Source organism: Denticeps clupeoides, chromosome 16, assembly GCF_900700375.1.
Source record: "Denticeps clupeoides chromosome 16, fDenClu1.1, whole genome shotgun sequence".
NCBI lineage: Eukaryota > Metazoa > Chordata > Actinopteri > Clupeiformes > Denticipitidae > Denticeps > Denticeps clupeoides.
This window is the reverse complement of record NC_041722.1, coordinates 8,129,106-8,153,218: the sequence shown is the minus strand read 5'-3', so window position 1 is coordinate 8,153,218 and position 24,113 is coordinate 8,129,106.

Below are 24,113 nucleotides of genomic sequence, written 5' to 3'. Positions count from 1 at the left end.
GATATGAGGAAAAAATGGAAACCATACAGTGAGTCTATAGTGACTTAAAAAATATATGCATTTCTACAAAGAAATAAACCTAGCTTGTTATTTTTCCAACTGACTGAAAAGTACATTGACTGACAGCAACAGACACACAGGCAAGCATCTAATGAGACAGAAGATTTCACTCTTCATTAAGTTTGCCTGCCACATAGGAAATATACTAAAACTGCCACATCTTTCCACGGGCTTTGCTATATGGTCTTTAGTGCCACCAGCACAAAGGGAGTTGAGATCATGAAGGGTACAGCTGATGGTAATAGTGGAGCACTGGTCATATAGTGAAATGCATGGTGAATTTATGTTTAATAGACTATCAATAAGTACATCATGCCTTGATGAATTTGAGTGCCCTTTTGAGTGCCCTTTGCAAAAATGAGCTGCAGCGATAAAACGCATACAACAGATGCTTGTGGCAAAGGTGCTCAATTTTATTAAACAAATGTGAACAATGTAATCAATGTTGTGTCTAAAAATCCTGACATCTCTATCATGGTGAGTTTAGCAGACTTGTTTTCCTGCGGATGAATTCAGTGTTAAAGGAAATCATTGCATCGTGCAACCATGATTTTTCAAAAGGCCCTAAAGGTCAAGTTTTGTAATTATCTTGTGGCAATAACACAGATGAGTCATTGGGATAATTGACCTTAATGTGTATCCAATAAACTGTAGGCTCATCAGGGTTAGGATTATGGTTAATTCTCACTAATTTTAATGACCTATATCAAAAATTGCTGTAACATGCTATTCTATGGCTTAAACTTTGTTTAGCTTGGTATGCTGGTACCATGTGTTATCCTGGAGTAGATCTGGTGCAATTATTCATTGTCATGAGATGCTAATGTTTTCAATAGTATATATTTTATGTCATTTTTACTTATTTTTCCAGTGGTACAAAGTGATATAGGGAGAACCCAGGAAAGCAAAAAATTAAATTCCCCAAAATTGCACTCTCTCTGCACCTTTACCTTAAGGACATTGGCACTGACCTTCCTAAAATTACTGTCAGTTTCTTTGAATTATAGATCCGATGTGAAGTGTGCAGTGAATGGGGGCTCCAGTAAAAAATATTGATTTAGTGTTGTGTTATCTGTAGGGGACATCTTGCAACTGGCATAACTAATTTGCAACTAGTATAGTATAATTAAACATCTATTTATTGCCTGTGATCCTGTGGGGCTGGATGTGCTGTGTGTGTGTATGTGTGTGTGTGTATGTGTGTGTATATATCAAGCTTGAGGGCACAGCAAACCTCAAATTTACTAATACTTCAACTTTTCATTAAAAACTGGGTTACATATCCTATAAGCCTAAAAACTCTCCCTTTAGTCAACATTTAAAAACCCTTGGTAACTCAGCTCAGATTTTAAAGAGAAATTAATTCCATCACATGCGCCGAGATACCGAAAGCCTGTGAAGGGAGCATGAGAATGAGGAGGTTGGGGTGTGTTAAAGAACTTGGCAAGGATGAAAAAACAAATGGACAAAACCTTCTAATGTTGTAGAGGAGAGATCTACAAGACAATAGACAAATTATCTATTACCTTTCCTTGGAGTACAGACTGGAGAGATTATATACCCGCTGAGTTTGGAAAACTTGAGAATCTCTCAGCAGGAGTTTGGGGAAACTGCTGAGGGGTGTTCTTTCTGTTGTCACCATGACCATGACCTGGGATAAGAGGTTTGGATGGACTTGGAATAATTCACAGAAATGTGCAAATTAAGTGCATGCAGCAGCCAGAAGCTGCTGCGACATTAATGTGGGCGTTAACATTGCTCCCTTTATTGTTTCCATTCCTGACTGTATGTCACACACCTTTAGATTCGTTTCAGTTTATTTCTGTTCCTTTTGGCCCATGTGCCTGTGTTTATTTTGTGATCTAATAAATATCCTTGTCCTGAAATGTCTCCGCCTCCTTCCCCATACGACCCCAGTATGTGACAGATTCATTGCGTTTTCTCAGATATTAACCACAACTGTTTCAAAAATGTGATTTCTTTAATGTTTTGGTTAATCAATTAGAGTAAAATATAATGTTGCATAGTTAGGATTTTGGACAATTTTTATTTAGTAAGCTCATATTCCAGTTACAATTGGGACACAATTTACAACAGTTCATTCATATAGCATAATATAGCAAGAATTTGTATGTCTTTCAGTCTCTCTCACAAAATAAAGACACAAGGTCTGCAGCTACGCTTCAATGCTCCATTACTCCTCCAATGGAACACAGCTTGACTTGTCCGCCGATCAATATGTAATTCCTGCTTTGAATGTCTGCTGGCAGACAGAGGGCCGGCAGCCGAGTCGCGCGTACGGCCGGGCGCTGCATGCAACTTTGTTTCGTCTCTAAATCAGCTTGTGTGGCTCCAGCACAGCAACGAGGCCATTGATCCACATCACTCCCCCTTTCTCTCCCCCCCCTCGACCCTAAGAAATAGTTGCATAGCAGGTAAAGGGCATGGCACACTGACACGCCATCGATACCCTAGACAGAGCGGCGTTCGCCATGCAGACGTGCTGTAAAAAGTGAGCAGGAGCCGTAATTGATCTCATTACCTTCTTCTGATTAGTGGAGATGGAGAATGTGCTGCCGGAACCCACACCACCAGGCAGCGGTGTTTTTCTTAGACCTCCCACTCCAATCAAGCCAAATGGCTGTGCCAATCTCTCTCAGAAATAGACTATAATAATCATGCATGTCACTAATAAGAGGTGGCTTTCCAGTTCTGGGACACGGGTTTTGTACAACGCAAACAGCACAATCTGTTCTCTAACCTAAGGTGCAAATTATGTGCTGAATGGAGGAAATTGGTTTTTGTGCGGATTGAAGCATGATCGCTGCTCCTCCACCCCTTGTGGCAAGTTTACTTTTACAGTTGCAAGATTTGACATTTTCATCTTCACTTGTATGGCAAATGTTTTCGAATTTGGAAGAAGAAAAATATATATTACAATGACATTTATAGTAATTTTGAAAATTAGAGCTAAAATATTCACTGTCGAAGCAAAAAACTTCACTTCCACTGATAATGCATAGCCTTGAATGCCTGTTAATTAAAAAGGAAGTTGCGTGTGGAAAACCAGACTGAGGCAGGGAGAGGGCGAAGAGATGAGCTCAGGAACAATTTCCATTAAAGCAATTTGCCTCCCGTATCAGCAGCAAAACATGCTGCCTGTCACTCAGCCTCTCGAAAACCCTTTGCGCGAATTTTACCTGTACAGTCTGTACGGTCCAATTAAATTGAGAGTAAAAGACAAACAAACACACAGGAGGAAAATGTCTTATCTCTCTCAGAGAGAGGACCTGCTTAGTGGATTGCCCATTATGCCGCCTTCATTTTTCATGGAATACATGTGGCATTTAGTATTTAGTAATATTACAGCTATTAAAACAAAAGAATTAACCTCTGCAATCCCTACATAAAGATGGAAAAGGGTTAGTGAAGGAGTTTGAGGGCCTATTCAGATTAGGCATTTTTTTGTGTAATTTTATTGTTTTAAAATGGAGACACTGGAGGTCAAAAACTCAACCACTGCAATGTTAATCATAAATAAATAAATAAACACCAAATAAATAAATAAATAAATAAATAAGTTCCCTGACTGGCTTATCGAGAAAACCAAGGCCATTTCAATTAAATGTCTACAGTTTATTAAAAAAATAAAAAAAATAAAAAAACAAGCAGATCATTTTCCTGTCACCCTGTCTGAGCCTCTATCCACATTTGTCTTTGCCATAGTTTTAAATTTGCATTACAGCATGCTTTTGTGTGAAGGATTAATTACTTGCAATGTATGATTAATTAATTGCAAAATGTGTAATTAATTCATTCATTTTAATCCCTGCTGTAATTAAACCAAAAGGTTCTTCAATGGAGTATTATTTATAGGGTGTGCACACTTACACAACCGGCATATTGTATGTTTATATATTTCAGTTGTTTTAAATGAATTGTACAGGTTGTAGTTCACAATAAAGGTGGCGAAAGTTTTGAAATTATTTATTGTAGTAATTTTTTAATAACAAACCTGGCCTTTTAACAGGGGTATATGTTCTTTTTATATCCAGTGTATAAATCAAATGTATATAAATGTAAATTTATCAAGTACTCTTGATCAATGTTGGACCTTATAACACCATTGTGTTATAACACGTTGTGTTATTTATGTTCCACACACACTGACATAATTTAATCCAACTTTTAGAACCACAGCTGCTGAACATCAGGAGAGTACTCAGCGCCTCCATCTTCATTCCATGGGCTTTGGCCAGATCTACCTGTCCTCAACACTTGTCATTTAGAACACCCATTTATCGCAATCACTTGTTAGAGCCATTAGAGTCAAGAAGCTGTTAGAGCTATTCTGAGTATGTCCTCTCTGATGAAATCCTAATGGAGCCCACTTAGGCTGAAGAAATCATGGAAGGCTTCAACCTACAGAATGTGTTCCTCGTTTGGGGCAAATGTAAACCATTTTACTTCTGTGCTTAATTCCAGGGTGGGGGGAATTAACGATAAAAAAGATGACCATCTTATTTTACTTTCTCCCCCGCCGGGATCAGGCTGAAACGCAAAGCTGATTTGATTACAGGTGATTTGACACTCGGCCTCCACGTTGAGAGCTTTTACTGGAGAGCCTGTTATAACACTGGCTGCTTGAGCACAGTCATTTCCTTGGGCTTAATTAAGTAAATTACGGTGGGGCAGCAGAGGTAATGTTATAAGTGTGCTTGTGGCAAGGCAGAGTTTGATGGATGAAAGCAGACAGAGGAGTCACACTGACCCCCGCTCTCAACGCACCCTGGAAAAGATTAAACCTGTAGGCAGTGACATTAACTAAGAGATTTCAGGACCTTGGAGGAAGAGTTTCTGTAATGGTGGGAAGTGAAATGTAGCCGCTCCCTTTTGTTGCAAGATGTGACATTTATCCTGAGTTTTTCATCTGTGCAGCTGACAGGGAAGTTCAGCAAATGCCAGCAAAGACAGAACTGCCATTCTTTTATGTGGGCCTCAAAAGCTTTTGAGACCTCCATAAGATAAGTCGTGTCATGGACCTCCAAATGATCGTTCACGTCTGAGGAGCATTTCATGCTGCATTATCAAAATAGACCAGTGCTGTGATATGAACAATGACGCTGAGCGCGTCCTGATAGTGATCCAACACCATGCAGACCAGTTCAATAGTTTTACCGTGGTTGTGCTTCTGACACCTGATTCATGTTTTGACCACACATGAAAACTGAGCAAATCAACAGGAAATACAGTATATACAGTGAAATACAGTGTCCGGGACTCAGACTATCGGTTTTCTCTGGCTTTTTGTTAAAGTCCTAGACAATCATTTCACTTTACTTTGACACAATGTCAGTTATAAAGTCCAGTTTATCACAGAGTCCCCCTGTTAGACACAGACAAAGTTAAATTCATCCTAGTTAGGCTGTCCTAGTAAGGGTACCTGGCCACTGTAGCACCAATATACCACTATCACCACATATTTCAGTATCGGTCGTACAGTGCCACCGTCTGCCGCTGCTTCTGTTTGTTTTTCTCCGAGACACGGAATCAAGCACCCAGACTACTGGCAGACCCCAGTGAAGAGACCAGCAAATAAATCCTGGTTTTTCCTGGTGTCACCACTGCCACCACCACCTTTACAACTACAGCTTCAGGGATCTTCAAGTGGACCAGTAGCATCATTATGGACACATAATCTAGACCATGACACTGGACTACATTCTGGACTTCTCCAACCCTACAACTGAAGGACTTATTTTTATTATATTGTACAAATCATCACCAGCCCTGCACTGACACCATTTGCAGGCTCACTCTACCCTGGAAGGGTGCAGAAGGGTCAAGTATGGGGGGTGTCAACTGTAGGGCCTGTCAAAGCCCATTGAGACATACTGTATGTAATTTTTGGGCTATATAAGAAATAAATGTTGTTGTTGTTGTTGTTGTTGTTATATTCAAACTGTCAATAAGACAAACTTTAATCTCATTAATTTATCGGTTGAATTGCAGAAAGGCACAAAGGAGCTATTTAAAGTGAAATAAGTAAAAGTGAATTGATTGTCATTGTGAAACTCTACAGCTCAGCACACGGTGACACAACGAAATGTGTCCTCTACTTTTAACCATCACCCTTGGTGAGCAGTGGGCAGCCATGACAGGCGCCCGGGGAGCAGTGTGTGGGGGATGGTGCTTTGCTCAGTGTCAGCTTTGCTCAGTGTCACCTCAGTGGCACCTTTGGTGGCTCGGAATTCGAACCAGCAACCTTCTAATTATGGGGCCGTTTCCTTAACCGCTAGGCCACCACTGCCCTATTCGTTACGAATAAACGAAATTGAACATAATTACTGTTCCATAACAAAATGTTTATAGTAAAATAATAAGAATTATGCAAAACTATTTCAATTTATGCATAAATCTGCAGCTTTACATTTTTTTTTCAACTGACATCCAATTGTCAATGTTATTAGCAGCTGATTTCTAGCTTTTTTGCTATTCAAGGCCTTTGAAAAGATGTATGATTAATTCAGACGAATTAGTATTTAATTACTATATTTAATTTGCAATGCAAATTTGCAAAAATTTGACACAAACATCTGGATATTATTCTTTCATAACATAAGTTGTCTGACAGCAACTTATTAAGCTAATTATAAGCAATTACACTGAATGCGGGCAAGGAAGTGGACCTGTTATCAGAAGGTTGCCGCTTCGCATCTTGAGCCATCATGTGCCACTGAGGTGACACTGAACAAAGTACCGTCCCCATACACTGCTGCCCGGCAGTATACTGTGCTTGCTGTGTGCTGTGCTGTGCTGTACTGTGCTGTGCTGTGCTGTGCTTGCTTCACAATGACAATCACTTCACTTTCACGTTTCAAATGAACGAATAATTAACTGAGAAATTCGAGATTGAAACATGTTTAACGCACATTAAAGCCCCGGTGAGGAAATTCATTTAGCTGGACAGCAGATTATCGAAGGTGCACTCCAACATCTGCTAGAGTTCTCTCAGTTAATCAATCAGTTTCACCACGACCGTTCATTACTGAGCCTCAAGCCTTCCTGTTCTCATCTCCTTTCGATTAGAACATGCCTGTTACAGCTTCCAAATCCACCTCTAGCTCTCTTTTGTTATAATTAGATTTCCCTGCCCAGCAAACTAAACACCTTGATGCAATTCAAAGTTGAATTGCTAATTAAATAAATATGTAAAGGGATCTGGAGAAGCAAGGCCTAGATTGGTGTTAATTACTGTAACATGTCATTCCTGGTAGAGGCTAACCTCAAAGAAAAAGAAAATAATGACAAGAATTTGATGGAGTGGAATATGGTCCAGCAAGTCTTTACTGAAGCACACATCATTTCATCATGATTAAGAATCAGTGGCGATCACCACGAAACCTCGTCAGGTGGCACGTCATTAGCTGCCATGGCAACTGGCCAAATAAAGCTTACACGTGGAGAAAAGGGGGTTTAATATGATCCCCACTGGGAGAGGCCTGTCCTGTTGAGATAAATGGCTGCGATCAATCTCTGCTAAGACGGTGCTGAGCGAGGAGGTGCATTTCCCTAAAGTGAATAGCTGCTCCAATTGATCGCATCTTCTGTTTAACTTGCTCAGTGAAAACCACGGTGTGTGTTTTCTCCGCGCATGTAATACATTCTCTTTGAAGTGCACTAGGTGCATGAATAAAGTACGTTGCATTTTTAAAAAATGAATTCAGTGAATTTGAATTGAGAAGAGTAGGAATCCATACTCCATGCTTCACAGTGCAGTAAATCTTAACAAGGCTGAAAATACTAAAAAGAGATCTTATTATATATTTTTATTTAAGAACATATCACTACACTAACTTAATATCTTTTTAGAAACTACTATTCAGTAACAAGAGAAAAATTCTACTCTATTGGCTTTTAAAGATTTTCTGGCTGGTTGAGATCATTTTTCTGCAGTTCATCTGTTACTGTACCAGTGCACCCTTAAACGAATTTGGAATAAAACATACTGATTGAGAACATGAAGGTTCAAAGGCCAATCAAAACCATTTCGTCCACCCCGGCATGAACCCTGCGTGCAAGTGAATCTGACACCCGTTCATCCCAGAAGCACGTACAATTCAATCAATCTGCCATCTTGCTGGGGGAGCGAGTTTCAGAGATCTCCAAGGACACCGGCAAGCAAGAACCCCCAAGGTTGGGCACAGGTCAGCAGCAGCATCACCTAGTGACCGCAACATGATTCCTCCATGTCAGCACACTTAATCTGCACCAACATCTGGGAACAAATGCAAAGCTGCTTCCAGGATGAAAGCAGTTTGTTACTAAAATAAATTGCACTGCACAATTCTTAATACATATATATACAGACTGGATGTATATATATATACAGTATTATTTTTTTGTGCTGACAGCAATTATTATTATTAATATTATTGTTATTCAGTTATGTGATCAGCTAATAACAGTTAATGCTACCTGTGCTTTTGGAAAATACTATAGACTCGCACAATCTCACATTTAATGACAGAGAGCCCTGTTTTGAAAGTTCAATAACAGACTTCTGTCCTCGCTTGCTGTCTGTATGTTGAAGAGAAATGAGACACCTTATTTATTTTTGTGTTATTATTTCCATCACCCTGATCTTTACCAGTGGTAAAACGTGGGTGGAGCCCATAGCAATTATTCATAGCGCTCATGCACACTACTTCCTTGTTCTTGAACAATTTAAATATGCATAAATACATACATACAGTGTTGCCAGATACCTTATTGTTTCAGCTCGAAATTGTCGAAAACCACCATTACTACTTATATGAGAATATTAAATACAAAACCATCCAATCAGGAAATGATGGGGGGAATCGGGCAACAAAACAATCCAATCGGGCTATGCAGAGTTCAAGCCTTGATTTTTGGTTTTCATAATAAAACTTCATGGTGCCATTAACGGACATCACAAGCATTTCTTAGGTAAGTTCTCACTGTTCTTCTGATTCCTCTTTGGTTAGAGCCAGAGCTCATGTACTGGTTGTTAAACCAAGAATAAATCAAACACCTCTGATATTGTAGTAATGTCAAGACCAGAAAAAGACTGACTTAGAACCACTTGGATTACCATCTTACATTAAATGATTGAGACTCCATTTTCAGTGACAATAAAATTGTTTGAAAATCGTACAGTGTAAGGTCAGCATGAGACAGAAACAAAGTGGGAAGGTTATAAAATGTGATTTGTGCACTCTAGTGATATGTCAGTGGTGACAATTTTTGTTAAAAAAAAAAACAAATTGACACATAATTGCTATAATGACACATAATCCCACCTCTCCCGGGAGACAGAGTGAGCCCCTAACTAGGCCTATGCTGAGATCTTGCAAATGCAAAGCCCAGACTTGGCAGACATGCCTGGTTGCAATTGGAGGAGTTCAGTTTTCATTTAATGACGGGAGTTGGATTGTTTTCGATGGAAACACACTCACCCCATGCCATTCAAGTTGAAGAAGTTCTGATGAATATTTAATGACGCAAGTCGTGTTTATTCGAGTGTTCTTTCATCTCATGCAAAGACTCAGCGACAGGAAATCAGCGGTAATACTGCCGTGGCAGAGGTGGGCCTTCTCTATACACTTTTTGAATTTCAAATGAAATGGAACAGTCCATGGGAATGGTCTTGAACATGAAAAAGTACTTAGCCGCACGTACGATAAGGCAACACCCCCAGCTGGGCAGTGAAATGGCCCGTTCTTTCACACAAATCTAATAACACATCGCACCCCTCGGTGAAAAGAGACTTTTAACGACCGGCCCTGCCCTGCTTCCTCTCAGACACCCCATGTACTTTATGTCTTTAATATTTTTATTTATATATTTATTTATTTATTTGTTTATTTCAGGGGGTTAATGGAACAACTCAACCAAACATTAGGCAAAATGCATAAATGACCAATTAAAATGAGGCTGAGTGGTGAGCAAGGACCCAGAACGCTACTACTGCTCCTAAGTGGTGTGGAGGAGAAGCTGTACTCGGCCAGAGTTCTCCATAGAGGAGAAACCCAAACATTAAGGTAGCGGTGAAATAAGCACCTATCAGGCGAAATACCTCCTCACAGATGAACTCGCGACGGGACGCCATAAAAACGGCTAACTCTTTGTACTCGCAGAGTCAGCGGACATGGAGTGCTTTGAGCTGAAAAGGCCATGAATCACGGGACTGTGCTACAGAAGTGGGATGCAGCACACTCTTGTGAAATTGAATCTTGGTTAATGGAGGAATGCTGCTCTTCGTTTAAAAGCCTCGAGCCGCAGAGGTGGAGAGAGGCGGCCAGCATTTTGCAAATGAAAGCAGTTGGAAAGGAGGCCTTTGGAGGACCAGTAAATCTGATTTTTAATTTTATAGAGTGGTGCGCTAGCGCAAACCATGTGATTCATTACTCGAGGGGGGTGTCATGATAAAGTTGTTTGCTGAGTTCATTTCCCTTGAGTCTTATCCATGCATCACATATGCTGCCAATAAAGAGGGGACGCAAAGGGGTTCTGTGCAGCATCATGTCTTCCAAAAGTCAAAGCAAAACTGAGCAGTCATGTATGTGTGCAGTAGGGTTGTCAAAAAAATCTATGTTCTGATAATAATCAATGACAAAAATTTTTTTACATTGTATTCATTGGCAACCATATCAATACCAACAGGGGCAACTTCCACTTCACCACACAACTTCACACAGCACCTCCGACATCTGCAGCCAACAAAATGGTGTGTAAATCTTTCTTTCAGCTACAAATCAAACAGTTATCATAAATGACCAATTAAATGAGAACACTTCTGGTCCCTCAGTACTGGTGCCCCTCAAGGATGTGTCCTCTCCCCACTGCACCTCCAGGAACTCAGCTGTAAAGCTCCTGAAGATTGCAGATGACACCACCGCCATGGGCTCATTCAGGATGGTGATGAGTCTGCATACCGACAGGAAGTTGAGTGGCTGGTACTCTGGTGCAGTCAACACAACCTGGAGCTGAACACAATCAAGACTGTGGAGATGAGAGTGGACATCCCTCACCATATCAGACAGCCTGGTGTCTATTGTGGAGACCTTCAAGTTACTGGGCACCACCATTTCCCAGGACCTGAAGTGGGAGACCAACATCTCCTCCATCCTCAAAAAGACCCAGCAGAGGATGTACTTCCTGAGGCAACTGGGGAAGTACAGTCTTCCACAGGAGCTGCTGATCCAGTTCTACACTGCGGTCATTGAGTCTGTCCTGTGCTCCTCCATCACCGCCTGGTATGGAGCAGCCACTAAACAGGACAGGATCAGACTGCAGCGGACTGTACGGATGAAAGGATCACCAGTGACCCCCTGCCCTCCATCCAGGACCTGTACCTCTCCAGATCCAGGAAACGGGCAGGGAAAATCATCTCAGACCCCTCACACCCTGGACACAGACTTTTTGACCTGCTGCCCTCTGGCAGACGTTATAGAAGCCTGCAGACCAGGACCACCTGACACAAGAACAGTTTCTTACCCCCTCCTAAACAGCTGAAACTGTCTCACTGCGAAACACCTTAACATTGCACTGCACTTTATGTACACTCTGCATTTAGGATTTAGATTTTTGCTATTTAATGTACTGCACATTTCTCTATACACTTATAGACCTATGTACATTCTTACATATATTTATACTCAGTAGATATGATTATTTATAAACAGTATAAACAAATTCCACAACTTGTACAATGACACTTACACACGTCCTTGCACATTGTTGTTGTTTTCTACACTGTACTTGAGAGACACCATCCACCGGAATCAAATTCCTTGTATGTGCTTGCACTTACTTGGCCAATAAATACGATTCTGATTCTGATTCTGAAATGATAACCTATCCGTTATCTTTAATGTCAGGGTAACACAGTTATTGCTCTTAAAGTTGCAAATTTAAGCTTAGATTAGTCATTCAGAAAAAATGAAAGGAACATGGTCTAACTAACAAAAATGCAGTGTCTGGACCAGATCCCTGTGCACTGTGGCCAAACCTGTTTTTATCACATAGTACATGACACATGCACAGCCCATCAGCAGCACAAGAGCATTTTCTGGTGATCTGTGTGTTGTTGTCAGAATGATGACATCCATGAGTTTTGAACAACTTTCTTAACATTCTTTTTCTCTATAGGTTTTAGATTGATTAATTTTTGTCATTCATTCTATTTCTATATAATTAAAATGCAATCTTTTACTCTAAAAATATACTGTGATTGAAGCATTTAGCCAATTTAGACTTTTATCAAAATGTAACATACAGTTCAATCTTTGTACCTTGAATATATTGTGTATGTTTGTATAGAATACAAATGTGGTATCCATGACATGTTATGCATTTGTGCATAATATGTTCACCAAATATTGCAGGGACAATATTTTATGAGCAACACCAGTAAGTGCTCAATTATAATAAATGCCTGTCATCTCCATCAAGGCAGCAAATGGTTATCACAGTATAATCAGAGAATGTCACACTCAAGCGCGAGTGCCACAAGGCATTTGACAGAATTTGCGACGTGACACAAGTAATTCATCAGAACTTAATTAGGACTCCAATAATAAACAGCAAGTACAAGAACAACAACAACACGCCTGGACGAAGGTGCTAGCCTCGCCGATTTAACGTGTTGATTAATTACATTTCATTAACCTTGATGTCCTCAGCCTCTAGGAGCAGCTGTGACATATTAAATATATATATATGAGAATATCAGCTTGTCTATATTTCTTGCACTAGAAAAACAGTGCAGGCACCTATGAGTGTAATATATAAGCATTATTATTTGTGCAGTAAAGGCCAAAAGTTTGGACACATTCATTCAATGTTTTCTCACTGAAGGCATCAAAACTATGAATGAACACATGTGGAGTTTTGTACTTAACAAAAAAAGTGGAGACCTGGCCTCCACAGTCACCGGACCTGAACCCAATCCAGATGGTTTGGGGTGAGCTGGACCGCAGAGTGAAGGCAAAGGGCCCAACAAGTGCTAAACACCTCTGGGAACTCCTTCAAGACTGTTGGAAAACCATTTCAGGTGACGACCTCTTGAAGCTCATCGAGAGAATGCCAAGAGTGTGCAAAGCAGTAATCAGAGCAAAGGGCGGCTATTTTGAAGAAACTATAATATAAAACATGTTTAGTTATTTCACCTTTCAACACATTGAATGAGAAGGTGTGTCCAAACTTTTGGCCCGTACTGTATATGATGTGCTGTATGCGTAGCGTCTAGCAGGAGTCGGGTTAGAGCGACAGCTGAGGAGAGGCATCGCAGCTCTCAGCGGGAGTGAAGCTCTCCCTTTCAGCCCAACATGATGACAGCCCCCCACACCCGCCCGCTACGCTCCTACCTCTCACACCTGCAGTCAGGGAAATGCATTTTGATTTTAACCGTCCTGTTTGTCTCTCTCAATGCCGAGTGCATTTGAGTCTTAAACTGCCAGGAGCACAACAGGGGCCTTTATTTTTCTCCATTTTCCTTTTCTTCTTGCTGCTGCTCAAACAACTGTCAGTGTTGTTTTAAATAAAAGGGTTTTGGGGGGGTGGGGGATGGAAGAGACACAGAAACTACACTCATAAGACAAAAAGTGCACAACAAAACTGAATCCAGATACACCATACAGCGATAATATTAAAACTACCTGGAAGAAAAAGGTCCTACTGAAATGTGCCTATGCCATCGGGGAAATATTATTTAAAAATCCAACTCACAGATGAAAGGCTTAGGATTTTATAGGTGCCATTATAACAAGATATTTTTATATTATTCGCATCACCAGGTTTTTTCTGTTGCGCAGCTGGAACCTTCAACAAATTCTCATCACCAACTTGACAGGTACGTCCACGCCCCTTTCCCGATTGTCAGTAATTGAAGTAGACGGTGTAAAGTAGGCCCTGGCGAGTTGGAGAAAGAGAGAGGCGAGCCGGGAGTCGGGTGGACCAGGTGTCAGATTGGCGCTGCAGAGGGGCAAGGGGGCATTGAGGGCTCACCTGGCCCTGAGCCCCAGAATGCACCAGGGGCCCAGAGACGACTCCATTACCTGCAAAGGATGATCTCACCGCAGCTTAGCCCAAGCCTGTCTGAGTCGATTTTATTACAGCGCAGCGGTGCTGAGGGGCTGGAAGGACCATTTCCTCCATTTAACCAGATCCTGGCTGCCCCTCTTCCCACACTCCCCTCCTCCTCCTGCTCAATGGCTGAGAGGAATTTTTTATTTTTTTTTTAAAAAGCTTCTTTTCTGAAAGTGTGAGCAAATGCTATGGCCGGGAGCTGGCGGGCATTTGGAGTCTGGACTTACACCTTTATCTAAGCCTCTCTCCGGAGACCCGGCAATGGAAGCGAAGAAGAAAAAAAGCGGAATAAAGGGGCTGGGGGGGTTTCTACACCACCGCCCGCCCTGGGGACATCCATGCTGGCATGCGTGGGTGGAGCAAGCATTCCCCAGAGAAGAGCTCTCTCTGGCTCGCCTCGCAAAGCCCAGCCATGGCTAGTAACCTACATCAGCGCATGGAGGCGATAAGTAAAGATGGGAGGAGATGCTCGCTGGTTGTCTGTAACGCTGCAGATAGACTAATGCCTGCCTGCCCCCCCCCCCACCCTCTGCATGGCAAAGCCCTTTTCATGCCGCTGATGCCAGCAAATGGGGATGGCAGACATTATCCTGCCAGGGATGTGGTGCCACCACATCAAACCTAAGCCCACCAGCTGATGCCAGGGAGAGCCTTTGTGTCTGAAGTATTAGGACCAGACTAATCCTGACTGGTTCAAGCCTACAGCACCTTAATGGTTGAACACTGGCATGTGTCTGGCTCGTTTTTTTTTAACTTTGCATGACTTCTCTAATCTGTCGGCTAAGCAGATGCACGCTGTCTGAATCGGGGTCATTTTTTTCAGATGCCGCAGTCACCAAGTCAATAGAGGTGCACAATGAACTCTGTGCGGCATGCATGCGTAAACAGTGCATGCACGCAGGTTCATGAATAGCTCAGGTGGATCAGCCTGAAGAGTCACTTTCATGCGAACAGTGGAGCAACGGAGAAAAAAAAATGCTATTTTTGACAGCTGAGTTTCTCCTCACGCCTCGCAAGGACTAAATTCCCTTTGAAACCGAGGATGACGGAAACCCTGGGAGTGAAAGAGTGAGCGAGGGGAGGAGAGGGGGAGGGAGAAGTGTGGGGGTCTTATTTGTTGAATCATCTCATAGAGCTTCTCTGCCCCAAATTTCCATCCCATGCCTGTTTATACAAGATATCCTCTGTTGCGTGTGCGCAGTACAGGGTGCATTGCACGCCGTCGAAGATTTGCCGCAGCCTGCCAGCCGGCCCACGCAGGTTTCATGACTAGAAACCTAATGACACCATGAGGTAGCGTGTCGGCCATCGCCCCCCTCTTATCCCAATTCAATCTCCAGCACACTGGTTTAAGACTGAGGCAAGCAAGGAGCAATTTCAGACACGACATTGATAACAATTTTAATGTGAAAAATATGCTACGGCCACACATTAATATTTCTTCTGCATCAACAACTGTTTCCATATAGTATGGAATGCATTATATAATGCATGAATCAACTTTAAACAATTAGAGTGGTTGTTAAAATGCAAAAAATAGAGAACATGGCAATAGATATTTCCATCATATTCTCTTAGAATAGCTGCTTGGCATCAAACCAGCCAGAACGACAGGACAAGGCAAGAGGTCATGCAGGAGGAGATGGAGGTCATGGGAGATTAGCCTCTGGGATTAGCCTCTGTTATAGGGCAGAAATAGTTTCCTATCTGTATTGTCTGGGTGGTGACAAGACCATGTGTAAGGAGGGTGCCTATAAGATAACATTCTGACATGATGTCTCCAGAACATCAGGAGACATCCTCCGTTTATTTGATATTCTTAAACTACAGATTGCGCTTTGGCATAAGGTGCCAGCTTCAGATGTATAAAATAGATATACACCGAATGCACCACAACATGTTCAAATAAGGATGGCCGCTTGTAATACATAATTCATAAATGAATATGATAAGAAATACACTGAGAAAAGCAAATTGCAAGACGTTGATTCATTTAATTCATTTGCTAAATGTTATGCTGTGGTACTGGCGGGCATTAATTGCTCAGCATAAAATAGTAACAGCAACACAGCAAGCACATTTTGCATTAATATTTTGCCAGACGCTCAGCCCACTACCCTCGCTCAATTCTTTTGTTGTGTGAAGAGTTAATTTCCACGTAATCTGATAAGCGACATTTCCATTGTTTGCCTTAATTTTTTGAACACAATTACATCTGTTTCCAATCTTCACTTATTAATGGAGCCTTCCTGTGAGCTCAACACACAGCCCTATCTGCACTGCCGCAGCAGCTATGGTAGCACTGGGCTCTCGGAACGTTCTTGTTGGGGGTTTTAAAATCCTTTATTGCACCCTGAATTGGCAATAACTGCAATGCAACGTTCAGATACTGTGACACTAATTCTGTCATTAGCCAGATGCAACAAGGCCTAATTTTCATGTTTTGTGAGGCACAGCCGCTAAAAAGTTGAATTAAATAGAGCCATGGTGGAATAAAAATAAACCATCATTACAGCCATACAGGGGGGTAGAGAACAAAGCGTGATTTTTCCCCGACAAAGGATGCAGCAGATGCAGACCGACGCAACTCCTCTGTCCCTAGTGTCGCCTCCCCTCGCTCATCCCTCCTATCAGCGGCACAGCAGCCCCCCGGTGCCACAGCAAACATGCGGGGCCGGTACGGACGTGGGCCATGCAGATAAGGGCTCAGGTAAACACCCCGCCTTTTCAAACGGAGGGGTTGTCCAGCGCCGCAATCCCACTCATCTGGTGAGCCGTAGAAACAAAACACTGCACACAGACACTCAAACACAGCGACTGAATCACATCTGGACCCCATTGAGACCCTCTGCCTTTCACCACAGACAAGCTGGCGGCCTGTAGCCTGTCAGTGCCACGCTAGACAGATGATGGGACAACGAGGCAGGAAGGAGGAAACTGATGAGGGAGAAACATATTACTCTTTCAAAGAGGATGCAGACACCAGAAATAAAATTTGATTTGCCCCTCTGCTCAGCTAATGTGAGATGCTCCGAGAGAACGTCCGCGGATGGATTTTTACATTAACTGAATCAGCTCTTACTGGTGAGTTATAGGGCGGTTCAGCCGGTTCATGTTAGTATATTTTAACAGTTGTACCACTAACTGCGCTTAACACCAGTTCAGAAATAGTCCCCACTATCTTGTACTATAATGTTCCATTAATGAGATTGTGAGTTGCATGTTAGTGTTTATTGTAGCCCACAGGCTAAGCCAGAAATGCCACTGATCAAGAATCATTATGAAACAAAATGTTGCATTAAAAATAGGGTGTGATTCCTCTCCCGTTACCAAGACCACAAATGTAATTGTTGATTTTACGAGCAAATGCTTCCGATTTAAAAGCATCTATAATCTGTAGGATTAATTGACATATTGGGTGATAATCGTGAATGCGTTAGAAGCAGTAAAAATAATAAACACTCTCAATCCCTCCCCCCACGCTGGGCTTCATGACACACGTATAAACGCACACCTCCACCAGGACCTTGAGGCTACAACTAAGGTCAGCAGCGTGGTCGGAATAAAAGGCTGTGATCTATATTGCATGTCAGACGGTGTTAAGGCAGCAGACGGCCGCCGTCTGAGCCTCAGAGAGGCGACGTACGGAAGACGAAAAAATAGCTGCATAGAATGAAGGGTCTGGTGAAATGAACTGCGAAATCGTCCAGCGACGGGGGAGGAGGGGGAGGAAGGGACAGGAGGCGAAGAAAGTGGAGGAGGGGGTGGGGTCTGATTGATACCAACGCAGCCGCGCAGGAGACGGACAGGTGGAACGCTTTCTCATTTCCTGCCCGTCCCTTGCCAACAAGTGTTGGCAAGACGACCACATGCTCCTCAGGCATCACTCCCCTCCCCGCTCCCGCCCGTCCTGGGAGACGCCTGGACCAGACCTGCGGCCAAAGACCGTGCACGTCCTGACCTAACCTCCCATAATGCTCTGCCTCAACCTTTCCGGCAACCTAAGCAGAGGGAGGGGTCTGGGGGCCGGTTTCACCGATGCCAACATAGCAACACCGGAACACTGTTCCCTGTTCCTGTGTAAATCCATTAGATCTAAATGGCTGATATCATGCGATTATCCATGCATCAGGTTAAAAATGCTCACAGCGTACCAGGGCAACCATCCTCAGACAAAAAAACAACTCCAAAACCAGCCTGCCAAAAATAGAAGAGCACAATGAATATTTATATTAAGAACCGATGGCTTCCCTGCAAATCTGACAAGATGAGAAGGTCATGGGGTTGCTTGGTTGTTTTTCATGAAATCATTTACATCATCACATCACCAAAAACAAAGGCAGGAAAAGACAGATTGCAAACAAGAGCGAAAGCTTTCTGAATAAATTTGAGTGAGACGATGGATAAAAACATTTCAAAATATGATGTCATAGCCTTCAACAAAAGCTGCAACACATTTAAAAAGACTGTAGCATCAAGGTGTATGAACCCTATGGGTGTAGATTTGGGTGAAACTGAGAATTCATGAAGATGAATTAAAACTTAATAATTAAACAAAAAGCAAATGACTAAACATGCAGAAGGATGAACTACTTGTGAAATTTAAAAATTTTTTCAAATGAAATATTGTTCACTATGTACACTGACATCAATGTATTCAAATAAATGTAAAAAAATCAACACACAAAATGTGATTTTATGTAATTTTTTTGTTTTGCTCTCTTGTAAAGATGGCAAATTGTCACCTGCCAAAATGGTTCTCACTCCTTGAAATATACTGTGGAGATTTCCCATGAAGGCTATCTCATGCAGCTACTGAAAGAACAAATACATTTTACATTTACATTTTACATTTACAGCATTTATCAGACGCAACTTACAATCAGTAGTTACAGGGACAGTCCCCCCTGGAGACACTCAGGGTTAAGTGTCTTGCTCAGGCACACAATGGTAGTAAGTAGGATTTGGACCTGGGTCTTCTGATTCATAGGTGATTGTGTTACCAACTAGGCTCCTACCACCCTACTATAATAAATAAGCGTAAAAATGTAACTGGGTTTACAGGTTTTACCTGATGGCGTGGTTGAGATCACTTGATAGTGACCATGAAGCATCCAACCTGGTGTGCTTTAGTAAAGTGTGGAGGCCACACTTTCAGGGTGTTCAGTAGCATTCTGGAAGGGGACAGTCAGGATATTGGGCATGCCAGGTTGCCCCCTGTATGCATCCAATGCATTTTTTATTGGCCGCCGCATTAAAAGCTCTGGAATAAGTACTGCCTGGCTAGGCAACTGGGTTACTTTTATTGCCCTACTTCTCGTTCTTCGTCATAAGTTTTGCGCGGCTTTCCGGTGCCAGGGACAATTCCTGACAACAGTCACCTGCTTCCAACACCGTGGATAAAGCAAAGGTGCTCCCTGCTGACTGGCCCTTGATGGGTGAATGCGTCTGCTGCTCCGTACGAGATAAACGGATTACTCTATGCCTTCCTGGTGGGTCTTTTCTTCATCCGTGAGTTCCACATTGAAAGTCTGTAAGAGAGGGAAAGAAAAGCAGAAATGCGTCAGCAGACGGCGGCGGCGGAAAGCAGTAACCTCAGATGCCTCTGAGAGCCACATATCGACATGAAGAACGTCAAGGAACAAAAGACAAGGATGGGTCTTACCATGGAGAATCATTACCGGGGCTATGTTCCGGAGACCCAGCAGGGAAATCCTCCCCATGTGGTACCGACTGAACATATGAGAATAAAGAAAGAATCAGAACGGACTCTTCATGCTGTCAACACTCATTTTATGTTATCAACATAAAGGACTGAAGGACAAAAAAAAATCTTCTTCCATTTTAATATCACATCATTCTTGTTAACCATTTTCAGCATTGAATGTATTAAATGCGCTGTTTGAATCCTTTGAAACATCTCAACAGAAGACTCTAATAATGTATGCCTATAGTAAATTACAGGGATTCAGTAAAGGAAGGGAATATTTTTTAAAAATAATGATTTATTTTGACAATGCTAATAGTTGTTTAAAAGGTTTATATCTACACTTATTTGCATATAAACCAAAAAAAAGACTCGCGTCTCATTTATTTAAACAAAAAAGTTAATGAGAACTGGTTAACTTTTGGAATTGTGTATGACCTGAACTTTGAACTAGATCTTCTTCACTGTGAACTTGCACAAGACACACACACACACACACACACAATCTTTATTAAAAACCTGCCCTGTTTATTTGTAGGCAGAGACCACAGGCCTGCTGTTCCTCTGTCCATATTACTCACTTTATTGCCTGTTAGTAAATTAATATCAGACCACTGGACAGCTGGTGGCAGGAGTCTTTGGGTGACGGACCACTCCCTTTCCAGCTGTGACTGATGTGGCTAAAAAAAATCTGCCGCTTCTTGGCCTAATACACACCACCACACCCCACCCGCAACCACCCCAACACCAACATCTGCTGTGCTGAAAATGGTCCCACATCTAAATCATATCTGGCCAGCAGTGGACATTAGGTCAGAACCTGATAAACGCCATGAGCTGCAGCCTGTATTTTACAACTCTGAAATAATGATACAATGATGTTTTATTAGTAGTGATACCTCCCACATTTGCAATTGTTGTTCTTTATGTCAAAGAAAAAAATTAAAAGCTTTAAAAACCTAATAGATACAAACATCATGTCCATCTGCATCATTAAAATGGGCATCTTGAATCATCCATCTTCACAGGCAAATGCAGTACTAGAAGCAGCAACCCAAATCTCCAAAATGTGTGTAACCATGAAAGATGGGCATGATGGCATGCATTTTGTTTTGGCTGCGCCACAGCCGCCAATTCATTGTGACCGGACCGCTGAGATCAGAGCTAGGCAGAATGTGGGAAATAGCGGGCAGCGTGGCATACCTGGCAATGGGGCACCTGCGGGACGCCAGCCCTTGACTCGGGGTTGGAGAGCACAGGGAGGGAATCTGGCAATCACACGGTGCCATCTGTGAGCCCTGGGGAGCCAGTCCTGACTGGTGGGGAGCCAATGTGCAGGCATGTACCAAAATGAGGAAAATCAGAAGAAATAGAGGGAAAAAACACATTTAGATCTCATTTTTCTGCATCAACACACAGGACAAATACAGAGGGGGGAAAAACTGCATATTCCACTTATTACTGTAGATCGGACATGACTCTTGCTGATGAATTATTCATCTTTCTGTGACCTCTCTGTTGCAAATGTTTCTCCAGTAGGGAAATCATATATAACATAAAATTATTTTTCTTACCCATGATTCAAACATTAAATCTAAAATTTTAGTGCAAAAGAAATGCAAGGTGTCTGAGAGAAAATAATAATTATGTTGGTCTTCAATTGCCAGGCTAATGAGGTTCCTGGGCCGAGCAGGCTAATTACACCGAGGTGGTAATCCCCCTTTCCTTTCCGTTTTTTAATAACTTCATCGCAGTCATTGCTTTACTGTATTAAGGCACATGCTCTCTCTCTGTCTCCATCCACGTCTCCGGTGGCCCGAGGTTCCGGATTGTTTGCACTTGTGTTGTTGTTATAAGTGGTTGCCTGTTGTGTGCTGTCCTTGTCAGGTCCTTGTACGTCATGTTGTGTAGTGTATTAAATCCCCCTTTGTAGTAGTCGTGCGTTTGCGTCCATCCTTCCACCTGCCTTGTTTCATGCCACCATGACGAGGACGTAATAATGTTCCCTCGCCACTGCCATGACACCAACTACTGCAGATATTGTCACCTATCACAGAAAGACATTGTATTGATATTCGATGACAGAGCTTTTGGGGTTGTTTGCATTAATGACATGAGTGGAAATGCGCTTTCATTCCATATTTGTTTAACATTATTGCAGCAGATTATTGAGAGTGTGAGTGTTATTTTAAAAGCTGCTTTCCACTAATCTTAGGATTAGAGCATTATCAAGAATTCTGTCATCAGTGTAGACTTGGCAAAACTGTTAATTTGGTGTGCTGCTGAAAGCAGATGTTGATTGCCGGAGCCATATCGACGGTGTCGGGTACATGGGCTGGGAGAGCTGGGCTGGCTGGAGAAGGCAGGCTACAACAGGCTCCTGACAGCAATGCCGGTGCCATTTTAATCACTCAAGGAATCTGGAGATTTATGAGCGAGGGGAGAATAGAAAATAAATAAGCTCACAGAGAGGGATGCTGAGCACGAGACCACATGCAGGACTAATTAATGATATCGCTGCTCGGATAATATCATTTTATCATCTCTCCAGATGGAGTTTATTTATAAGTCTTGTTCAACTTTTTCAGAAACTGAAGTGTTATTATACAAGAATCTATAACTGTCTGGGTGAATGGGTTCTGTATATCATGCATCCTGTACATTCGTCTTACAACAGCAGTCTCACAAAAAAGAGATTTTTAAACTACCACATACCCTATATGTATAAAAACTATGTACATTTATTGAGGTGTTTGAGTTACATTCTATGGGCCAATTTGCATAGGTTTTTAATTGACATGGCACATGAGGACTGTCTATCACATATGTTTTCAGCATTTCTTGAAGTAAAACTGCTTATTAGTTAACTGTATCTTAGAGAGAAGAAACTACCTACCCATCCCTTTTGTGTTGGTGTGTAATTATCCTCCGCCCCTTCTGTCAGGAGTGCAATATCCTGTCTCCTCCCTTTGCTCACAATACCACTTGTTTGAGGGCTGGACAGCTGACACCACAATCACAAGCTTTGTTCTGGTAATACTCACAACCGCTTCCATTACCAAACATGCTGATAGACTTTAACATAAACATGTCATAATTCAAGCTTTCTCACTGGTGAGCTAATAATTGTGAAAACGGCTCATAAAATAATATTATAATGATAATAAGGTTTCTAAAATGACTTCATTTTTCAAATACACGGTCCCTGCAAATGAACTAATTATGAAGTAATATTGCATACTTTACATTTAGCTTGTATACTGCAAACATTATGATGAGCCCTTGCTGTTTGTGTTTAATGATAAGGAAGTCATTTTTAACCACTGACTTTTTAAGTGATTCTGTTACGTAATGGTAGACATTACAACAGCGTTACTCATTGGCCGCCTGCCCTTGAAAGCTCTGTTGCATCTCCTTTCAAACGAACAAAAGGACGTGTTCAAAGAGCGCTTCCCCCCTGGAGATCAGTGACAGCTGGACTGGACACAAAAGGGACAGAGTCACCTACTGGCAATATATGTCTCCAAATAGAAAACCAGGAATAGTTTAATTCAAGGAAAAAGGAGAAAATTCAGGAAAAGTGCACAAAAGCTCCGTGCCTAAAACCTTGCTGGAACATTAAAAAGGAGAATGAAGTGGCACCATTAACATATTCTTTTTAGAAAATGCCACTCGTTAGACCGTGAATTGCTCCTTTTCAAAAGAGTCTGTCTTCGAATTCATGTGAAATGAGCTGCACATAACAAGACTTAAAAACAGACTTGGCGGGAAGTTTCTCTTAAAGCCTGCGGAGGTTTTCAGCGGTGACCCGAACAAATCAGCTTTTTGACGGGAGTCAAGGGCAAAGTCAGCGGTGGGAAACAGAACGCAACTCGGATATCCAGCCTTGTCAGCGCCAGCTCACGTCAAAATTCCCTGCGCTGCTCCTCTACCTTTCAGGAGCCTTTTCTGTCGCGCGTCTCCGGGCCTCCTGGGCCCGAGTCGGTGTCCGGCAGAGCAGTGGATGCAACTCCCCGCGCTCATGTAAACAGAATTCAGCCGACGTCGATACCCCTATCTGGAGAAGTGAGACGTTCCATCTGACGGGATCTACCCGCCGCGTATTTATCAAACTGACAGAGAGGCGTCGGCGCCACCGCGGCTTCCCAAAGAATCACTTACGTTTTTAATGGCCTGCAGTGCACGCCTCATTATCCCTGAAGACTGGCTCCCCTCGGCAGGGGTGCCACGT